We start from the raw sequence: 20,957 nt of genomic DNA, 5'->3' as shown, positions 1-20,957 counted from the left end.
TCCGAAAGTCCATAGCAACATTTCCATCTCATGATCACACCACCTCTGTTTTAAAACCCTCCAGCGGCTTCTCTCTGTACCTAGAATGAAATCCAGTCTTCTTACTGTTGCTTGTAAGACCCTACGCTAGCTGGTCCTCTCTGACTTCTCCACTACTTGCAGCACCTCTAGGCTTCATTCAATTCTCTCAATTTGTCACATTTTTCCCACTTTAGAGGCTTTGCACTATCTCTTCTCTCTGCTAGGAAACTTCTCACTCAGGTCTTCACATGCCTAGTTTCTCCAAAATCTTAAGGGCATTTCTACTCAAGTGTCACCTTTTTAAAGAGGTCTTCCCCGACTACTCAGTCTGAAGTGTGCTCTCACCACAGCAATTCTTTATTACCACATACTCTTTGATTTTCTTTACACTTATTACAATCTGAAATTGTTTAGTTTATTCCTTTCCTTATCATCTTCCTCTTCTGTCAGAACAGCCAAAATAGAGGCTCTGTAAGAACAGGAATGTTGCCTACCTTTTCACTCCTGTAATTCCAGCGTCTGGAACAGTGTCTGGCACACAGTGAGTGTCAAATATTTACTGAATAAATTTAAAAAAAGTAATGGGAGCTGCATCTATTTAGCAGCACTATTCCAGGCTCTTTACACAAAGCATCTCATTTAACTTCATGACAATTCCACAGGAAGTGGATATTACTCCACTTTACAGATGAGGAACTAGAACTCAAAGAAATTAAATGACTTGATCAAAGAAAGAGACTAGCATAAAGATGACACCTAAAATATGAACTTTATCTTCTCTCCCAAATTTCCTATATCTCTTTTTTTGTAACATGTCTATTTTGCCATTTATGCTCTAAACTGACCTAGAATTTTAATCTCTAAAATATTTAAGGACTGTTACAATCATGTGATGAAAAAAATAACCAGAACATGGTCCAAACAAAATAAGACAAGACTGTTAAAATGAACTTGCCATTTCTGTCAGATGATTCCAGCAAAAAGAAAAAAAAAGTGAGAGATTAAGTAACAACATTAGGACTTTTCTTTAAAAAATTTATATTTTTAAAGGATATGCCTAAAAAATAGAGGGTAATCCTAATTTCAGATGAAAAGGCTGCTAGTCATGTGTTTAAGAATAATGAAAAGGCGGCTGAAGTGTTTTTTAAAAAGTAGTAGTGAACTAGCATCAATCAGAAACTGAGCTTAAAAATGCATACCACTGGCTGGGCGCAGTGGCTCACGCCTGTAATCCCAACACTGAGAGGCCAAGGTAGGCAGATGAGGAGGTCAGGAGTTCGAGACCAGCCTGGGCATAAGGTGGAACCCAGTCTCTATCACAAAAAATTGGGCATGGTGGCACATGCCTATACAGCTACTCATAAGACTAAGGCAGGAGAATGGCTTGAAACTGGGAGTGGAGGTAGAGTGAGCTGAGATTGCGCCACTACACTCCAGCCTGGGCAACAGAGTAAGACTCCATCTCAAAAACAAAACAAACAAACAAAAAAAGTATACCATTAACAATAGCATTTTAAAACATGAAATATTCAAGGACTGCAATGATATTAATAGCTAATTTAATGTGTCAACTTGGCTAGGCTCTGCTGCCCAGTTGATCAAACACTAGTCTAGATATTGCTATTCTATAGATGTGATTAATGATAACAATCAGTTGACATTAAGTAAAAGAGCTCTCCTCCATAACATGGGTGGGCCTCATCCAATCAAATGAGGCCTTCAGAGCAAAAACAGGTTACCCAGGGAAGAAGGAATTCTATCTCAAGACTGTAAGAGAAATCCTGCCTGCCAATTTTATGAATTTTGGACTTGCCAGCCACCACAATCACATGAGCCAATTTCTTAAAATCAATCTCTCTCTCTCTACACACACACACACACACACACACACACACACACACACACACACAAACGCACCCTTATTGATTCCGTTTCTCTGGAGAACCCAACTTACAGAGGCATATACGAGACCAAAATATAAAAGACTTGCATCCTATAAACTACCAAATATTACTGAGAGAAATAAATAAAGCCCTAAACCGAGTGCTATACCATGTTCATGGGTCAGAAGACTCAATAATTTTAAAATGTCAATTCTTTCCAAATTGACCTACAGATTCACTGCAATTCCAATCAAAATGTCAAGCAAGCTTTTTTTTAAAAAAAAGACACTTATTCTAAAATTCATAAGGAAATGTAAAATACCTAGACTAGCAAAAATAACTTTGAAGAAAACTGGAAAACTACATGATTTCAACACTGAATAATCAATGCAGTGTAGCACTGGTGTCAAGATCAACAAATACCTCGATGGAACAAAATTGAGTCCAAAATAGAATTACATATATAAAATCAACTGATTATTAACAAGGGAAAAGGGAATTCAATAGAAAAAGGATAAATTTTCAATAAACGGTGTTTTAAGAACATCCAGACAGAAAAGTTTCCTATACTCAAAACTTAACTCAAAACGGATCACTATATTTACATAGAAAACCTAAAACTACAGAGAGAAAGCACAGGAGAAAACCTTTGTTGACCCTGAATTACACAAAAAACCATTTTTAGATACAGTACCATAAGTATAACCCATAAAAGAACAAACTGATAAATTAGATATCAAAATTAAAACCTGTGCCCATCAAAAGACACTGCTAAGAGAATGAAGAGACAAACCACAGTCTGGAAAAATATTTGCAAATCATAAATCTGATAAAGGATTTATACATAAGAACCCTCAGAACACAGTAAGAAAACAACCAACCAGATATTTTTAATGGGTAAGAGATTTGAACAGATGCTTCACAAAAGAGAAAGGGATAGCAAATAAACATATGTAAGCATGCTAACCACTAGCAGTCATTAGAGAAATGCCAAATTAAAACCACCACTACTCATTAATTAGAATGGCAATAATTAAAAAGACTGACCACACCAATTGTTAGCATAATGCTGGTGGGAATGTAAAATGGTACGGCCACTTTGGAAAACCATTGGCAGTTTAAGAAGAAACTAAGTAGATATAGAACATATAGCTACCACATGATTCAGCCATTCTACCCCTAGGTATATGCCCAGAGAAATGAAAAGTGTATGTCCATACAAAAACATGTACATACATATTCATAGAAGCTTTACTTTAAAAGTCAAACACTGGAAACAATCCAAATAGACTATCAAAAGGTGAACGGATACACAAAATGTGGTATATCCATACAACAGAATACTACTTACCAACAGGAAAGAGTAACAATTGGTACATGGTACAACATGGATGAATCTGGAGATAATGCTGGGTGAAAGTAGCCAGACAAAAAGAGCGCATACTGTATTTTAAGACATGCATGCCAATGTAAAGTAAAAGAAAACAGACAATGGTTGCCTAGAGAATGCCGGGGAGGGTTATCAAGGGACGTCAGAAAACTTTTGGGGGTGTATGTTTAGTATATTGACTGTGGTGATGGTCTCATGGATAAACACATGTCAAAACTTAACAAACTGCACATTACAATATGTGTCATTTATTGTATAACAACTATATGTCAATGAAGTTGTTTCAATAAAAATAGAGACTTGCCAAAAGTGTTAAGGACAATAAAAAGATTTAAATACATTCTCAACAACACAAAAAACAAAAGCCAGGTTACTTACTTGGAACAAAATTGCTAACAGATAACCTAAAGAATTGTTTTACTCCTGCCTTGAATTGGTCTGGGAATGGGAAGGGTAAGATGAAGGGGGTGAAGGGAAAAGAAGAGGAAAAAAGAATGACCTTTTAATCTGGCAAAGATAGGGATTAAAAGAAAAAAAAAATCAAAGTCCAAGATAGGAAGGAGACAGTAAAAGAAAAATAATTACTTTCAATTTATGTTTATAGGTCAAGAAAAATATTATCCCAAGACATTAAATGTATCTGCAGATTTGGTAATTTCCAAGGAATCAGAGTGAAATGCCATGAGAACTGCCTGATTTACGCCCCCTTCCCCCAACATGCCACAAAAGCTCTGATTAATAAGGAACTGGCTTCTCTTGACATTACCTTTGCTCCCGGTCCTCAAATATTCTAATTAACTATACCTTCTCTGACTTCTCTCTGGGCTCCTATTCCACCTGTCCCTTAAACACTGGTGCTCTCCAGATCCTTGTTCTACTTCTAGTCTCACTCTACAACAGGGTTTACAACCTTCCAGGGGAGTTTTTTATTTCCTTTGATAATCTGATGAAAGCTAGGGACCAGAACAATGTATATTTACATAAAATTTTACATGTAATTATTTAAAAGGCTTCAAAACCCTTCTGAACCCTGGCCATGTATGTATTCCTTAGGGGATACATAAATGTATCCCCTCGGGGGAGGGCGGGGGGGGGGAAATTCCTTTTGGAATTCCAGTCAAGGCTTTGTTTCTTTAAAATCCCATGCAGAGTGAGGAGCACACATAGACATGGTAATAGGAAATTTAAATGCTCACAAGTAAAATTCACATAGAATCTAGGACATCATGATATCTTTCTGGATACTAGAGAAAACAGTTCAACTGGGTAGATTCTTAGCTTAAATGCTGATTAATAGATTTATGAAGGAAGCTTATAACCACAATTCTGTAGAAGTTCATCCTCTTTAACGTTTGTTTTAAAAAGGTGATTTGAACGAGGGCATAGAAAATATGCCTATCAAATTTTGGACAATAAGAGGTTGTGACAGTGAGCAGTGGATCACAAACCCAAGGTTTAAAACATACTGACTGATTCAGTCTAGGGATGAGATGAAGGTCAGGAAAGATCCTCAACCTCAAAGATCCTTATGTAATATTACTCTCCTTTTCCTCAACTCCCAATAACCTGTGGAAATGCAATACATTTACCAAGACTGCAAGCTCCTTTAGGACAATGCCCAAGTCTTATTATCATCATACAGCACCTTCAGTGATGCCAGTATCATTACGTGAACTATATTCTGCTATGGTAACAAATGTCCAAAATCATGGTGCCTTACAGCACAGTATTTATCTCCCACTTATACACCTATCACAGCTTCAGCTCTGCTCCATTATTCTGGGACCAGCCATAGCTAAGGCATGCTGGTTTCATGACAGAGGGCCAAGGGCCACTGGCAGAACCACAAGATGAAAAATACCTGCTCAAACGTGGGACACGTCACTTCCTCTTAACATTTTATTGGTCAAGGAAAGCCAAATGGTCAAACCTGATGTCAACAGAATGAGAAGTATAATCTGACTACAGAAAGAACCCTGATAGAGAGAAGCAATAAATATTTTTGAAATAATAGTCTACCACAGTGCCTTCCTTATGAAAAGTGCCTAGTAATTGGTAGTAATTATTTATACACCAGATCATAAACACAAGGACAGAGACTGCAATGTGTCTCGCCCCTGACACACCAGTACCACATGGTACCTACCACATAGGAATGGACACACTAAATGCATATTAAGTGAATGAGTAACAATGAGATGAGCATGAGATCTGGAATCAAAAACCTTGCAACGAAGTTCTACATGTGCCAATTCTAGACTTAGTGGAAAGTCATTTTTTTCTGATTCTCAGATGGTTGTTGTGAAGATTAGATGTGAAAACACTATGAAAACTGCTATTTTATACAAATGTTAGTTGATACCTTCAGATAGATAAATTCATTTAAAGTTTTATAGTAATGCAATAGATAATACCCTAAGTGTAGATAATACCCTAAGCGTCAACTGGCTAGTAAAGAGAGACAAAGATTAGACTTAAAGCAATTCACATGAAAAAAAGACACGGTTTCAGTTGATCATAAGCTCAATGTGATCAAAGGGTAATGTGGCTGCCAAAAAACGCAGTGCAAATTTCAGACTACATTAATAGAAGCACAGTATCCTAGATAATCGCTTCACTGTATTCAGCAATGGTCAGACCACATCGGAAGTAGTTAGTTCAGTTCTGGCCACTGTATTTTCAGAGGTAAACTAACAAAGACTTTGTCATGAGTTGAGCGATATGGATGGGGAAAGGTCTGTAAGCCACATCACATGCATGTGGTCTGAAAAAAAAAAAAAAAAAAGAATTTTTTCCCTTAGTTTGGCAAAAAAGAAGACTCAAGTAGAATAGTCATTTTCAAATACTTAAGAGTTATTGTGTACAAGAATAAGAAGTTTCACATAGTCTTAGATTTCCAAGAACGAGTAAGAGAGGAAATACGTTTAGCTCAATGAAAAGCTATTTCTATGAGAAACCTAAAACAAGGAAAAGTGGATGAAAACATGGTTAGAAATGCACTTGAGGAGATCAAATTGGGTGTGAGTCCTATAAATCTAACTCACTCTTCTGTATAACCAAACATTTTTGAGGCATATGAAAAGGCCCAAACAGTATTTCTCTTTTCTAATTAAATAACAACAACAAAGAATGAGAACCAAGGTAAGAAGTAAAACAAGTTGTTTGGTCTAACAAACATTTGGAAATGCATGCTGTTGAGGGAAATGAAATTTTAACACTAGGTAACATTAAAGATAGATACAGTGTCTTGGATTTTTACAGAGAAAACAGGTTTAATCAAAATTGTATTTATTCTAAAATTTATTTTTCCTAATATGACCTAACTCACCATTTTCAGAAGAAAAGCACAAACTATTTTAAAAGTTCCTACGACAGCTGTTGAGAAAAAATTTCTTAAGAGTTAGTGTTCAAATTACAAGACAATATTAGTATATCGACCAATTGTATAAGCATTCAAATTTCCCATGGTAGACTATTACACAGCATGGCACTGGCATTGAAAAATGATCCCTTGCTAAGTCTTCCTTTATTTCCTGGCACTATTCAAAATCCAGCACTTTTCCAGTCTCCATTCCCAGCTTCCAAATTCCCTTATGTTCTCTGCATACTCTGGACACCCTAGTAGGTCATAAGTAGTAAAGATAAGTACCTGGTTTAGCTTTATATCCCAGCCCCTCATCTTCAACTCATTCACAGCTAGCATAATAAACACTAAAATTTATTAAAATTTGAAAAATTTCTGATTTTCAAACCACATTTCCTTCCTATAATGAAATTTTTTTTAAGTTACCCAAATAACTTTGAATATATTTTAATTGTTATGATAGCATAAGTGTGAGAAAGTAAAGGTGGGCTAGAGGGACAGATAGGGGATTATTACAAGAAATATACTTTTATAAAGAGTACTTAATAAAATAACTTGGAAAAAACTCTTCTTCCCTTAAATTTTTCTTTGTGTACGAAATGTGCCTATGTAATAGGATTTAATAGGACATGGTTCCTGACACAAATTACTAAAGCTCTACCTACTTCTCTTACTGCTGGTATGCATCTTACAAAGTAAGATTAAAAAGCAGCTTCATTGACTTAGGAAAATTAACTTACACATGCCTTTTTGGAATATAAATTCAGATTTTTAAAAAATCTATTCTCCCAAGCCAAAAAAAAAAAAAAAAGGAAAATGTGGGGGAAAAAAAGGGGAACACCTGTTCTCTTCTAAGGAATATGAAAGTTTAGGACTCACTCAGTACAGGTTAAGGATTAAGAACTTGCCACTGGAATCCTGTACTATTTCTCTCCCTGCTCTGTTGTGGACACTACCAATACCTGTGCAGGTCATGGGAACTGAACGCTAAGCTCAGAAATCAGAACTAGTCTCAAATCTCCCATATCAATCCATCCAAAGGGAACAGCCTACATTCCACTGGGAGATAGGACAATACCTCAGTAGAGATAGTACTTTTGGAAAGTACTCAAATAGTTGTCAGTCTAAAGCACAGTAACTAACGAAAAATCTTAAGTTTAAAAAAAATTAGATGCTCAAGTATTAAAGCAATTATCTTTAAAAGATGAAAATGATGCACAATAAATATTGATTTGTTTAAGAAGCCACTTCAAATTAATTACAGTTAACATGTATTGAGTATTTTCTGTATGTCAGGCATTCTTTTAAGTGCTTTTAAAACATTAATTCCTGGGTACTCTTTACCACAGCCATATAAAGTAATATTATCATTGTCTTCATTTTACAGATGAGAAAAAGAAGGTACAGAATGGTTAACCAACTTCCCTAAGACAACACAGCTACCGAGAGACAGGACAGTGATAGGAATTCAGGGAGGATAGCTCCAGGTTCCATTCTACCTTTAGAGTTCGTATTGCTGGATTATATATCTTGACACTTGAAGGCCCCTTTAAGTCTATTAGCTTTAATCACATATGAAATATTATCACAGGCAGCCAAGGCTGTATAGAATTATTATTAAAATGCTTACACAATCAACTTTTTTTTTTTTTTTTTTCCGAGACAGTCTTGCTGTGTCGCCCAGGCTGGAGTGCAGTGGTGTGATCTCAGCTCACTGCAAGCTCTGCCTCCCAGGTTCAAGCAATTCTCCTGCCTCAGCCTCCGGAGTAGCTGGGACCACAGGCGCCCGCTACCACGCCTGGCTAATTTTTTTTTTTTTGTATTTTTAGTAGAGATGGGGTTTCAACGTGTTAGCCAGGATGGTCCCGATCTTCTGACCTCGTGATTCGCCCTCCTCAGCCTCCCAAAGTGCTGGGATTACAGGCGTGAGCCACTGCGCCTGGCCCACAATCAACTTTAAGACCAGATGACTGAATCTAAGACATCACTTAAGCCACTGGAATCGTAACATAATTTTGAAAAACATTTTGGCTTTATTATACTTCATCATAAGTGCAACTGGGTGCCTTTTATATATTTAGCATAATGTCTGACACCGTCACTAAGACTCTTTTGCACAAAACTAGATCTGGGATATTTTATTCACATTAGTATTTATTAAAGTAATTTTGCTACTTCTCAAATTCTAAATGCAATAATTCAACAGACATTTGAATACTGAATAAACCAAGTAGTATGAATATAAGATAAATTAGATGGTCTCTGCTCTCAAGGGAGTCCACGGTTACAAAACAATGTAATAATTGCTTTTATGGAAAGATGACCAAGCTTCCAAGGGAACTGAGTGCTGCCTAGCTCAAGTGAGAATGGTGGCAGTTCCATGTGCAAAGGCATGTAGATGTCAAAATAACATTTTCCTCTCAGGGAACATCAAACAATTTAAGTAGAACTAGAATGCAGCGTTTACACAGAGAGCAAAAGAAAGTGATCAGAGATAAAGAATGAAGCTGGAGGTAGGAAAAGGAAAGTCTTATCAGTCATAATAACAAAAAACACAGCAAGGATTTAAGCAGGCGAGTGATAAGATCAAATATGGTAACAATAGAGGCTATCGTATTTTTAAACAACAGAACCTTGCTCAACTAAAATACTATGCAAACTTCCACGCTTAAAATTAATCAAAATAAAACAGCACTGGTTGAAACCGGGATGAACTGCTTGACTTCCTCTAGCACACTCTCAGCAGAAAAGTTTCAAAACCACTGCTTTAGAAAGTAAAATTACTATCTCTACACAAATATGTTCTACTTACTTCATGCCTCTCCTGACATGATTCTAACTGCTCAAGTACAATAATTCATTCTAGTAGTTGTTCATCAATTACAGAAATAGTCATATACAGAACTAATCATATAGCATGAGATCTTCAAAATTAATGACAAAAAAAGGAAGATAAAAATTATCAGCTTTTTCACTCAAGTTAAAATTATAATTTAAATGAACACATTTTCTAACCTAAAAGTCAGAATTCATAGTTGGACAAATACTAGTGTATTTATGGCCACAGAATATTCAAAACTGGTACAATGCAGTGCTGAAACATATAGAATGTAACTGGCATAACTGTAATTTTTTTCCAAGATTGGTAAACTTGAATTTTCCTAACAATGACCTTCTGTCTAAAAGCCCTTCTTCATCTAAGAATAAAGTGTCTATTCTTCCACCTTATAAAATTTGGAAATCTAAATGTGCTTACTAAAAATGATCATCAGTGTGAAACTGTTTATCTTCCTTATGGCCATTTCATATTCCCAGCAATATATGTAAAACTGGATAAAGAGGTACATATGCCTCTCTTGCAATTCACTACTCCTGACTCTTCACAGTGAGAAGGGTGAATTAAAAATCAAGGTTATAATCCCAGGGAAAAGGCATACAATGATTAATTCAACATGTTTTAGAACGAAACAATTACACTTACTTTATACAATCTAAACTAATCCTACTATCTTTCTCTTTACCTTTACCCCCTTCCCTCCCAGTACTAACATTTGTGGGGAACATAATCACTCAGTCTTAAGAATTTTTAAAGAATCATCTGCTTTATAATTAACAGATTGAAAAGAAATGTTCAAAACAATGTTTAACACACAATAAGAGTTACACAATGATCTCAGATAGTTATTTCTTTACTCCATCAGATAAAACATTAGAAAACAGCAACCCTGGAGCACTCTATCGTGCATTAAAAGTTTGTGCATTAAAAGTTCACTCTCAATACTGCTGAAGACTATTGACAATTACTAAAAGGAGAAAGGAGTGAGAGAAGCATACACTACAAATTAAAGCTGTCAATACATCATTTGACCAATATGTGTAGTATATTTACTTACAGGCATGCTTAAGAAATGGTCCTTAATCAGAAACAGTACGTCATTACAAGCAAAATACCATTTCCATATGGATATTTACTCAATCGAACACGTGGCAATCAACAGTTCATTTCTGGGCACATTCCAGATTCCCTAAATTTGCAAAAAATAGCAAATGATTCTGCTATAAATTTGTTTGGGATAAAGACATCTCTGTACATTATAGTAAAAATAAACTACATCACATGCTGCAACTAGTCATTTTAGATAAACAGCTTAATAAATCACTCATTTCTACTTCTTTCAACTACAAAAGTCTGAGGACTACCATATAATCACAAAGAACAAAACAACTTTTTTCTTTTAGAGAAGCTTCTGTTTGTAAATCAAAACTAAAACCTACTTAAAAGTAGTTCCACAGAAACATATAAAAAATCCTCACACGTAAAATAAAAACAATCAAAACAATACCAGTATCACACATTTAACTATATATTCAATTTAATAGTAAAATTTCCACTCCATCTATTTAAGGGCATGTTTTTTAGATCCTTTTAAAAAATATTCCAGACAAATAGGTTAGTTTTTAAAAGACTGTACACCTACTACATTGATTTTAACAATACAGCAAATAAATTTAACTTAGAACAAATGCCAAGAGAGTTATTAAATTAAATTACACATACTGTGCTTAATTGTCCCCACAGGAATATAAAAATGTTCATAAACTTAAGATAAATTTATATTTCCCCTAATTTGTGAAAATTGCAATAATCTTTCTATTTAGAGTAACTGATTAAACTACATTCGACAATTGAAGTTCAAACAATTTCTCAGATGAAACAGCTGGGAGAAAATAAATGGAACAGTTTTTACAAATGAACTTTGTATTGACGCCACAGGTAAGATGATCCAACACCTAATAGTAAGATGAGTGGAATCAGGAAAATACAAACATGTAACAGTGAAAGAAAACCCTTTAGGGAGAAAAAGAAAATGCAATTTAGAGTCACCCATGATTAAAACTCCGAACTCAGCCTTTCTTTTTTAGGGGTGTCCGGGGAGGGAGACAGGGTCTTGCTCTGTCACCCCAGACTGGAGTGTAGTGGCGTGATCCCAGCTCACTGCAGCCTCAACCTCCTGGGCTCAAGCGATACTCCCACCTTAGCCCCCCAAGTAGCTGGGACTACAGACATGTGCCACCACATCCAGCTAATCATTTTGTATTTTTTGTAGAGACAGGATTTCACCATGCTGCCCAGCTGGTCGTGAATTCCTGAGCTCAGGCAATCTGCCCACCTCAGCCTCCGAAAGTGCTGGGATTACAGGCATGAGCCACCACGCTCGACCTGAACTCAGCCTTTCTTATTTTTAAAAACTGTTGCCTACATTTCTGCAGATCACAAAATCTAAACTTTTTAAAAATCCCATGCAGTGGACATACATATACATATTATTAGATAATATTTTATGCTTAAGAAGTCTAGTAAATTGGCTGGGCACAGTGGCTCACACCTGTAATCCCAGCACTTTGGGCAAAAGGCCCAGGCGGGTGGATCACCTGAGGTCAGGAGTTTGAGACCAGACTGCCCAACATGCTGAAATCCTGTCTCTACTAAAAATACAAAAATTAGACAGGCGTGGTGGTGGCTGCCTGTAATCTCAGCTACTTGGGAGGCTGAGGCAGGAGAATCGCTTGAACCTGGGAGGCAGAGGGTGCAGTGAGCCAAAATCGCGCCACTGCACTCCAGCCTGAGCGACAGAGTGAGACTCTGTCTCAAAAAAAAAAAAACAGTCTAGTTAACATTATTTTGAAACCCTAGTTTACGTAAAGTATGGTACATAATGATTGCATTTTATTGAAAAGAACATTGGGAACAGAAAAATTAAGTGACATTTTAAAAGTGACATTGTCTTAAATAATGAAATTGAGAACATAAATCAGTCTAACTTCCAATTATAATTTCTAATCATTACCGCTAGCCTCACATATCTTGGCATAAATATTTGTAAACTGCAGTAGTACACTTACCTTTTTTACATGTATTTTTTTAAAAATTGTAATTGTGTCCTCATTAATCATAAATCCAATGTAATGTACTTTTTAATCTCACTATGTTCTGAAATTAGCAATCATTTGAGACAGTCCCTTGGGATTTTTTTTAAAAATGGAAAACGCTTCCTTTAATATCTCTTGTTTAATCTTCATTTTTACTCATTTGTTCAATTGAGGAACTAAGAGCCTGCACTAAAAAAATCAATGGCACCATTCAAGCTGTTCCTTCCATTTTTACAATATTCAATTATGCTAAGAGGAATGAAACTGTGCCCAGTATCCCAAAATTGGGCTTTTGACCCATATTCAGTATTAAAATAATTTCTTGCATTCTGTCTAATGTATAAAAACAAAACAAAATATTATTAAGCATTCTGAAGGTATTTTTTTACTTCTTATATGCCCTGATGCTTAGCTCTTATCCTTCAAACCCCTTCTTTAAGAATAAAATTTCTTGAAAACTAGGAAAAGGTGAAGGTGTCATTGTTACCCAAGCCAGGCATGAACAGTATAAATCAAACGAAACTTGATTAGTTATCCTTAATAAAGTTTGCGGCTACTTCCTCCCTTTCCTCCTCATCCCCGCATGAAGTATGAACTAATTCACAAATAAGTTCTCCTATTAACTCACATTCCTTTTTTTCTACATGACCAAAGCAAAATGATTTCTGAATTAAACTTCCCAATACTTCATTCATCATCTCCTGCAATTCCAAATAAATGCAAATGCATTAACACAAAGGGAAAAAAAACTCCTTTGAAAGAATACATAGTTGTTCTTTTACCAAAATAGCATTTTTCACAAGTGACTCAAACAGAATTACAGCTTGGGAAAAACAAGCCTTTAATTGTGCAGAATAATTTGCACCTACAGAAAATTTCAAGGTAACGGTTTTTACTGCTCGTGGACTTTAGACCAAATCCATTTATTTTGATTTTGCTGAAGTTTGGGTATAACTGCTTGTTGGCCTCTGCTGTGGGACCACTGTCCTAGTGAGAGTGTCTGACAACAAGGTGCTTTTGATACTCCACTAACTGAACTACCTTGGATGAGGTTCCTGACAAACCTGATCATAAAATTTTACTCAATGGTGAAAAGCATTTTAATTAGGCTTCAATATATTCCTTAAATCAGGCTTGTCCAAACCGTGGCCCAGGACAGCTTTGATAGAGGCCCAACACAAATGTGTAAACTTTCTGAAAACATTATGAGATTTTTGTTGCAATTTTTGAAGCTCATTAGTTATTGTTAATGTCTTTGATGTGTGGCCCAAGACAATTCTTGTTCCAATATGGCCCAGGGAGGCCAAAAGATTGGACACCCCTGCCTTAAAGGATGTGGGATAAATCAGAGGACAATATTCCCACTCAGTTAAACCATTATAGGTGGCATATAAGTGGAACAATACTGAATTTAACTTTGTCCCCAAACACTTTTGGTAAAGAGATAACTCAAAGAACACACCGATAACCCTAACATATGCCAAAAACCTGTTCCTAAATTGTTGTATGCTGACTGATTATTCACAAATCAAATCACATTTGATGAATACCATATAAAGGGATTAAGTACTTGAAAGCAACTTTTAGTGAATTCCTTTTGTAAAATTCTCACGTAATATAACCAACTAGTAATTAATTTGTTTTGTAATCTTAAACTTTCAAATGTCAAATTTCTTAGAGTAGAGCACAGCTGTTTTCATAAGCTGAAACATTCACACCACATTACTGCCCTTCTTTCTAGTGACCCTCCAGCAAGCTCTAAAAATGTCACCCCAAAAACGAGCTATTCACCTGTGGTAGAATATACAAGTAATACTAGAAAAATTGAAAAATAAGCAATTCTTAAAAATGTAATACAGAAATGTGTGTATAGTAGTTCAAAAAAAAGTCAAAGAATTATTTTATTTTTGGCCATGATCACAATAAACCCTCGATAAAAATGATTTTTAAAAAACCAAGATACGCATAGCCCAAATCACTTTCGCATGTGTTTTTACCACCTGGAGTAAACCGTTCAAGAACTGTTTATCTCCATGAACATATAACCTCCACGATGCCACCAAGGTCAATAAGACCTACAGAAGGGGGATATGCTAATTGTTGATTTTGTCCAATTCTACAGTTGCCTTGAAAAAGAGAGAAGAGAGAAAAACATAAAAATTTATTTATATATTACAAGAAATAATACTTTCAGGCTGTAACAATTAAGTACCCCATTACAGGACCGTATACAGACATATGTCAGCTATGGCCAATAGGAGCATGATGTAAAAGAGACCTCATAGCACAAAAGTAGCTGCACAGAAATAACAAGATCCCAAATGGACTGATCTTTCTCTGCATCTGGCATTGAAAACTTCTGGTATCCCGGCTACATGCCCCAAGGACTCAATTTCAAAGTGAGGGTACTCTGTTGAGGAAACTTTTGAAAATGACAAATAACCAAAGATACATAATTAACAGAAAAAGCACCCACATACCAGAAATGCTTAGGTAAGGAGCAAGTGTGTATATGCTGAGACTGCTGGTTAACACCAAATTCACACTCTTATTCTCTACCAAAAATTCTCTCTGCCATTTCCTCACCTATCATCACAATCCTGCATCTTCACAAACTAGGAAGTTTTCTTAGATGAGATTTAAATTTTAAAACACATCCACTTGGGATAGTGTTTATGCTAGACTTAAGCTCAAAAAATCCCTATCAGCTTGAAACCATTATATCGGTAATTTCCAAGTAACATTCAAATTTTTTTTTAAAGACATGCCACAGCTAGTACCTGATTTAGTGATTCAGTGGAGAGTTTATGAATAATTCATTCTAACGTTTGGTAAACAGGTAGTATACACATACACTATGATAGTGTAAAATTAAAAAGGAAAAAAATCAGCAAAAGCACTGGTTATTCACAATCAGCACAAGACTGTCTCGTAAATTACTTTCAGAGAAGCTCCAAACTGGTGGGTGGCACTGGGTCAATGCGATTACTTAACTCTGGCAGTTACAACTAAACTCCACTTTGATGGGATCCAAAGCTTATTACAAAAAGATGACTGCTTGGGCATATCAAGTACTTCGGTGTCCTCCTATTTTGTTCCCACGGAACACGGAGCCTGACACCTGAAACTCTTTAGACACACATCACCTTGCTTCGGGGCTTTGGAGTTTTGTGTACATTATTTGTAAAGTCCACTGGACATAAATTCAGTTGTGTGTACAAGAATTTATTTCCTGCATGCACAAGGGAAGAACTCATGTCAAATCAAGCAGTTCCCTCTCGCCAAAGTAACTTTTTTATCATTTAGTCCTAAAATAACCATAAGCAACAAACATTAAACACTGGCATGGCAACGTGCACACATCATGCCCTGGTGCTACACACAGGATGATTCGTTCATCTCCGGTCCCCATCCAGACGGGTGCTCCCGGCCCCTCTCCCTCCGGGCCGGTCCAGCCTGGCTTCACCCGAGTTTTTGAAATCCGCCACTTTCGCTGGCCCCGGCAGAAAGCAAGGCGCCTCGTCCCGAGGGCAGAGTTTCTTGCAACTGCCGGACAAACATATCCCGAAAGCTTCTCGCGGCCCCCTCGCCCGGTCCCCGCACTTCACGAGCCCCGGGGAGGGGCCCACCTGCCTCCCGCCGCCCGCCCCATGCCCAGTCGCCGCAGCTGCACTCCGGGGCCGCACCGCAGCGCCCACTCCCCGGCCCCGAGCCCCCGACGACTAGGGCGCCCGACCCTGAGGGACGGGGGCTCCCAAAAAGCACCCCCCGACACTAATGACCCCACGACACCCCCCAGAGGCCGTGTCCCGAGAGCCTGTCAGCGCCCCCGGAAGGGGGTCAGGAGGGGGGCTGAGTGCCCGGTGTCCTCTCCGCTCCGGACGCCCTCTCCCGCCCCAAGGCACTCACCTAGCCCGGGGTCGGGGGTCGGGCGAGGAGGCCGCCCGCCCGCCGCGGCCCCCACCCTCCCGCTCCCGGCGCCCTGCGCCCCGGGCCCGACGCGCGCCTGGAGCGGCCGGGGGAGAAGGCGCGGGGACGCGCCAGCGCTGGGGTGAGGGGCGCGCGAGGGGCGGGGGGCAGGGGGCGCGGCGAGAGCTGGGGTTCGGCGGTGTCCGCACTGAGAAAGCAGCCTCCGCCGCGTCCGTCATGGCGCGCGGCGGCGGCAGCGGCTCCCTCCGGTCTCTCCGCTCCCTCGCCTTTAGTTTGACCTTTCCCTCCAGTGTGTCTGAGGGAGAGCGGCTGTGCGCGCGCGTGTGCATGTCTCTGTGTGTGTGTGCGCGCGCGCGCGCGTGGGGAAGGGGCCGGGTTCGCTCCCCGACGCCTGACGTCACTGCCATGGCAACGGCAACCCCCGCCCCTCGCTTCCCATTTCCTGTCCCCGCCCACTGTGCACGTTCTGGGGCCCTCACGTGCTCACTCACACGCACGCACGCACGCACGCACTCTCGGGGCGCGCGCGCCCATTGCGCTGGGGGTTGGGAGGTAATTTGGGCTTCCGCCTCCTTCCCTTCGCTTCCCTTCCCTTGCTGCCTCCCGGAATTTGACCAATCCCGTGAGGACGAGCCGTGGGCGGGGCGGGCTCGGCTCCCGAAGCGGCGTGAAAAATTTCCCAAGGCAGAGCGATAAGTCTTCCTGAGCTACTGAGCATGTCCGGTTCGCGAAGGGGCGCTTTGGACGCGAGTGAAGCGAGGAGAGGAGAAGAAGCCGAGCGGGTAGTTGAGGGAAATCTCGGAGGAGGTCACCTGCGATCAAACTAGGGCTGCGTAGTGTTAGGGTCAGGCAGCCTTGAAGTGGAATCTGGATCCGCCACTCTGGCTGCGTGACCTTGGGCATGCCATCAAAGCCCTCTCAACCGAACGTCTCGGGTAAAATGGGATTAAAGTCTACCAAGGTGGTGATGAGAATCAAAAGAGATAAACGCGGAAAACGCCTCACCTGGCACGTGATAGAGCCTAACTGCCTGGCCATTATTATGGAGCCCATAACCTCCATATTTTACAACTGGGAACACGGGACTCAAAGAGATTAAAAAACTAAATGACTCGCTCAAGGTCAGGTAGTGGTGGAGACCCAGGCTTCAAGTTCAATACTGTTTGTCCTGCAAAGCCTTCCTTTAAGCACGCGTAATAAAACATTTCAGAAAAACCACGTTAAAGAGCATCGCTTGGGATCTGTGGATCACTTGGTAGTCCCCAGCTCCCTCCCATCCCCACAAAGGTTTGGAACTGGACAGAAGGGCTGTAGAGCCTCGGTGCAACTTTTGGAGGGCGGTTGTTTAGCTTTTGAATTTGCATCTGAGCGAGCAACAAGGTGGTGCTTTCCTCGATTCCCTTGGGGCCCTACATGTCTTCTAAAGTTTTGGTTAAAGTGTAAACAGCAAGGAGCTCCAGGTCCTCCACGTCTCTAACTAGTTGAAGAAAGGTTAACTCAATTAACCAGTATTTACCCAACATCCACCAACTAGTAAGATTTTCCCAGCCGGCAAGGAGCCTGTGACCTCTGGGCCGTGCAGGCAGGCACCTTGGGATTCAGACACACTTAGGCTTCCAGCCCATTCCTCTAACAGGTCTTAATCACTTACTGCCAAGCAGTATTTCTTGAATGTTGTAGTACTATGTAATTTTAGCTATGCTGTTAAGTTTTTTTTTTTGTTTTTTTTGTTTTGTTTTTTTTGAGACGGAGTCTCGCTCTGCCGCCCAGGCTGGAGTGCAGTGGCTAGATCTCAGCTCACTGCAAGCTCCGCCTCCCGGGTTCACGCCATTCTCCTGCCTCAGCCTCCCGAGTAGCTGGGACTACAGTCGCCCGCCAGGTCGCCCGGCTAGTTTTTTGTATTTTTAGTAGAGACGGGGTTTCACCATGTTAGCCAGGATGGTCTCGATCTCCTGACCTCGTGATCCGCCCGTCTCGGCCTCCCGAAGTGCTGGGATTACAGGCTTGAGCCACCGCGCCCGGCCTGCTGTTAAGTTTTTAAAAAAGTATGTGTCTGTCTCCCTTTCTTGTAGCCCCAAACCTATACCTGATCTTGGTAAAGGATATCACCCAGTACCTTAAATAAGCCCCGAAGTTTTCCATGTCCCAGGAATTATTCACTTGACCCTCCCAAGTTAAATGCAATCTTTTCCAAAAAACTTAGTCGTCTACTTAGTTGGAATAAATTAGTATCTTTTCTATAGCATGTGGCAGCCACCTTGCTTTAGACACTGTTTCTAGTTTCGTGTTCTACTATTTATGCACATTATCACCTACAAAAAGTTTCTTTAACATTCATGTATGAGTTGGCTGTTCATATGGATCAATATATCACTTATCCATTCCTTTAAGGCTTGATTTATTTTCCTTTCCCTTCAGATTGTAAAACTCTTGAATGGCAGGAACCATGTCTCATTCCACATCGAATTTCCAGCCTCTTCCTCAGTAACAACACCACTCAACAACTAACTGTTGAATGGCTGAGTGAGCTCCCTGCCTATCCTGTAAAATTATTAGGGGCATACTTTATTTTTATATTTATATCTCAAAACCAGGGATTTTCTGGGAAGTTAAGAATTTCCAATAAATTTTGGACTACTCTAAAATGCACCAGAAATTACATAGTCACACTTGTGCAATGAAAGAAGGCTTTGGCAGTAGCACAAGACATCAAGCAGAAGTAGGAACTGCAGTGAGGAAGAAGTCGTAATGTTTTCAACAGCTGCCACTATGGATCTAGGATGAGAGCTCTCCATGTGTTAAGAATAAGAGAGAGATTACTCCAAGGTATATAAGTAATGTTGCTCCCAGGAAAGGGGAAAAAACATGCAAAGAGGAATTTTGAAATCAAACAACATTTGCTTACTTTGAACTTGTACTATTTGTCCCTTTGTCTCATTTGGCACAAAAATTGAAAGCCTGGTAGTATTCTTATATCCAGTATTGTTCTCCTCTTGATAGGCTGTTTAACTCTCTACATGTGTAAGTCCTCACCATACCTAGTCCTTTTATCCCTCATCATGCTATGGCACCAGCAAACGCCCAATAGCATGATCTTGAAGTTATTTGCAGTTTATCCTTATCTTTATTTGTCAGTCTTCAAGTCCCATAAAGTCTTCCTCTTTTTCTTTCTTTTTTTTTTTTTTTCTTTTTTTGAGACCGAGCCTCGCTGTGTTGCCCAGGCTGGAGTGCAGTGGCGCAATATCCGCTTGCTGCAAGCTCTGCCTCCCGGGTTCACGCCATTCTCCTGCCTCAGCCTCCCGAGTAGCTGGAACTACAGGTGCCTGCCACCACGCCCGGCTAACTTTTTGTATTTTTAGTAGAGACGAGGTTTCACCATGTTAGCCAGGATGGTCTCAACCTCCTGACCTCGTGATCCGCCCGCGTTGGCCTTCAAAAGGGCTGGGATTACAGGCATGAGCCACTGTGCCTCACCAAGTCTTCCTCTTAAATGGTAGTGAGAGCGATTAACTGTCCTCCATGCCCTTGGTCACCACTACCTTAGGGTGAGTCCTTGTATCTCTCATCTGGACTCTTAGCAAAACCTCCTTCCTAACTGGTCTTTTTGCCTCATCTTAGGCCCATCTATCCCAACTTCCAACACACCCTAGACTCGAGAGAGACCTAGAACTTACATTTTATGTTTTAGAATATAAATATTGAACATATAAGGATAAGATGTTTAAAATTTGTGTTTGGGATCTGAAGGACCCATCTAAGGCTTTTTTGGAGACTAAACAATGAGAACATTTTTGAATTAGTGACATTGTTAATTAACAGAGAGCTAAGATGTGTCTTGGTATTTAATAGGCAATCCTCAAAAAGTTGGGTTAAAAAAAAATGCCACCGTGTGCGTGTGTTTAAGTACCTCATTACTAAGAGAGAAAGAACATTCAGTTCCCATTTCAGGGGATCTCCTGCTCCAGGATTACTGAGAGTCCTCTGGAGTTTGCATGGGCTCAGGTGATGTTATAAGCACACCGTTGACAGGAGGGCATTTCTCTCAGGGAAGGCCAGTACCTTTACAAGAACGTAAGCTTGTGGGAGGAGGTGGTAAACGAGGAAGCAGTGGGGACATGAAGTGAAAACGCACTACTCAGCCAGACCAGCTCAATCAGTCCTGCTGATGAATAAGGTGAATCAGCTCTTCTACTCTTATGGCCTGTTAGAACTGATGTATTCAAATTAGGCAGCTGCATACACAGTATGCACTGCACAAACCCAGGGAAGCTATTTGCATGGGAGTCTGTGTGAACGGCATTCTCTGGGACTGTGCAGTGCTAAACCTCTATGAATATATGTAGCAGTCCTGAGTGACAAGTACATGGCACATCTCTGTCTACTTTGGCAATCTAAATTATCCTGATGATATCTTCAATAATAGAAATAAACATTTATG

This window comes from Rhinopithecus roxellana, chromosome 9 (genome assembly GCF_007565055.1).
Source record: "Rhinopithecus roxellana isolate Shanxi Qingling chromosome 9, ASM756505v1, whole genome shotgun sequence".
NCBI classification, from domain to species: Eukaryota; Metazoa; Chordata; class Mammalia; order Primates; family Cercopithecidae; genus Rhinopithecus; species Rhinopithecus roxellana.
This window is presented reverse-complemented; position numbering follows the sequence as displayed.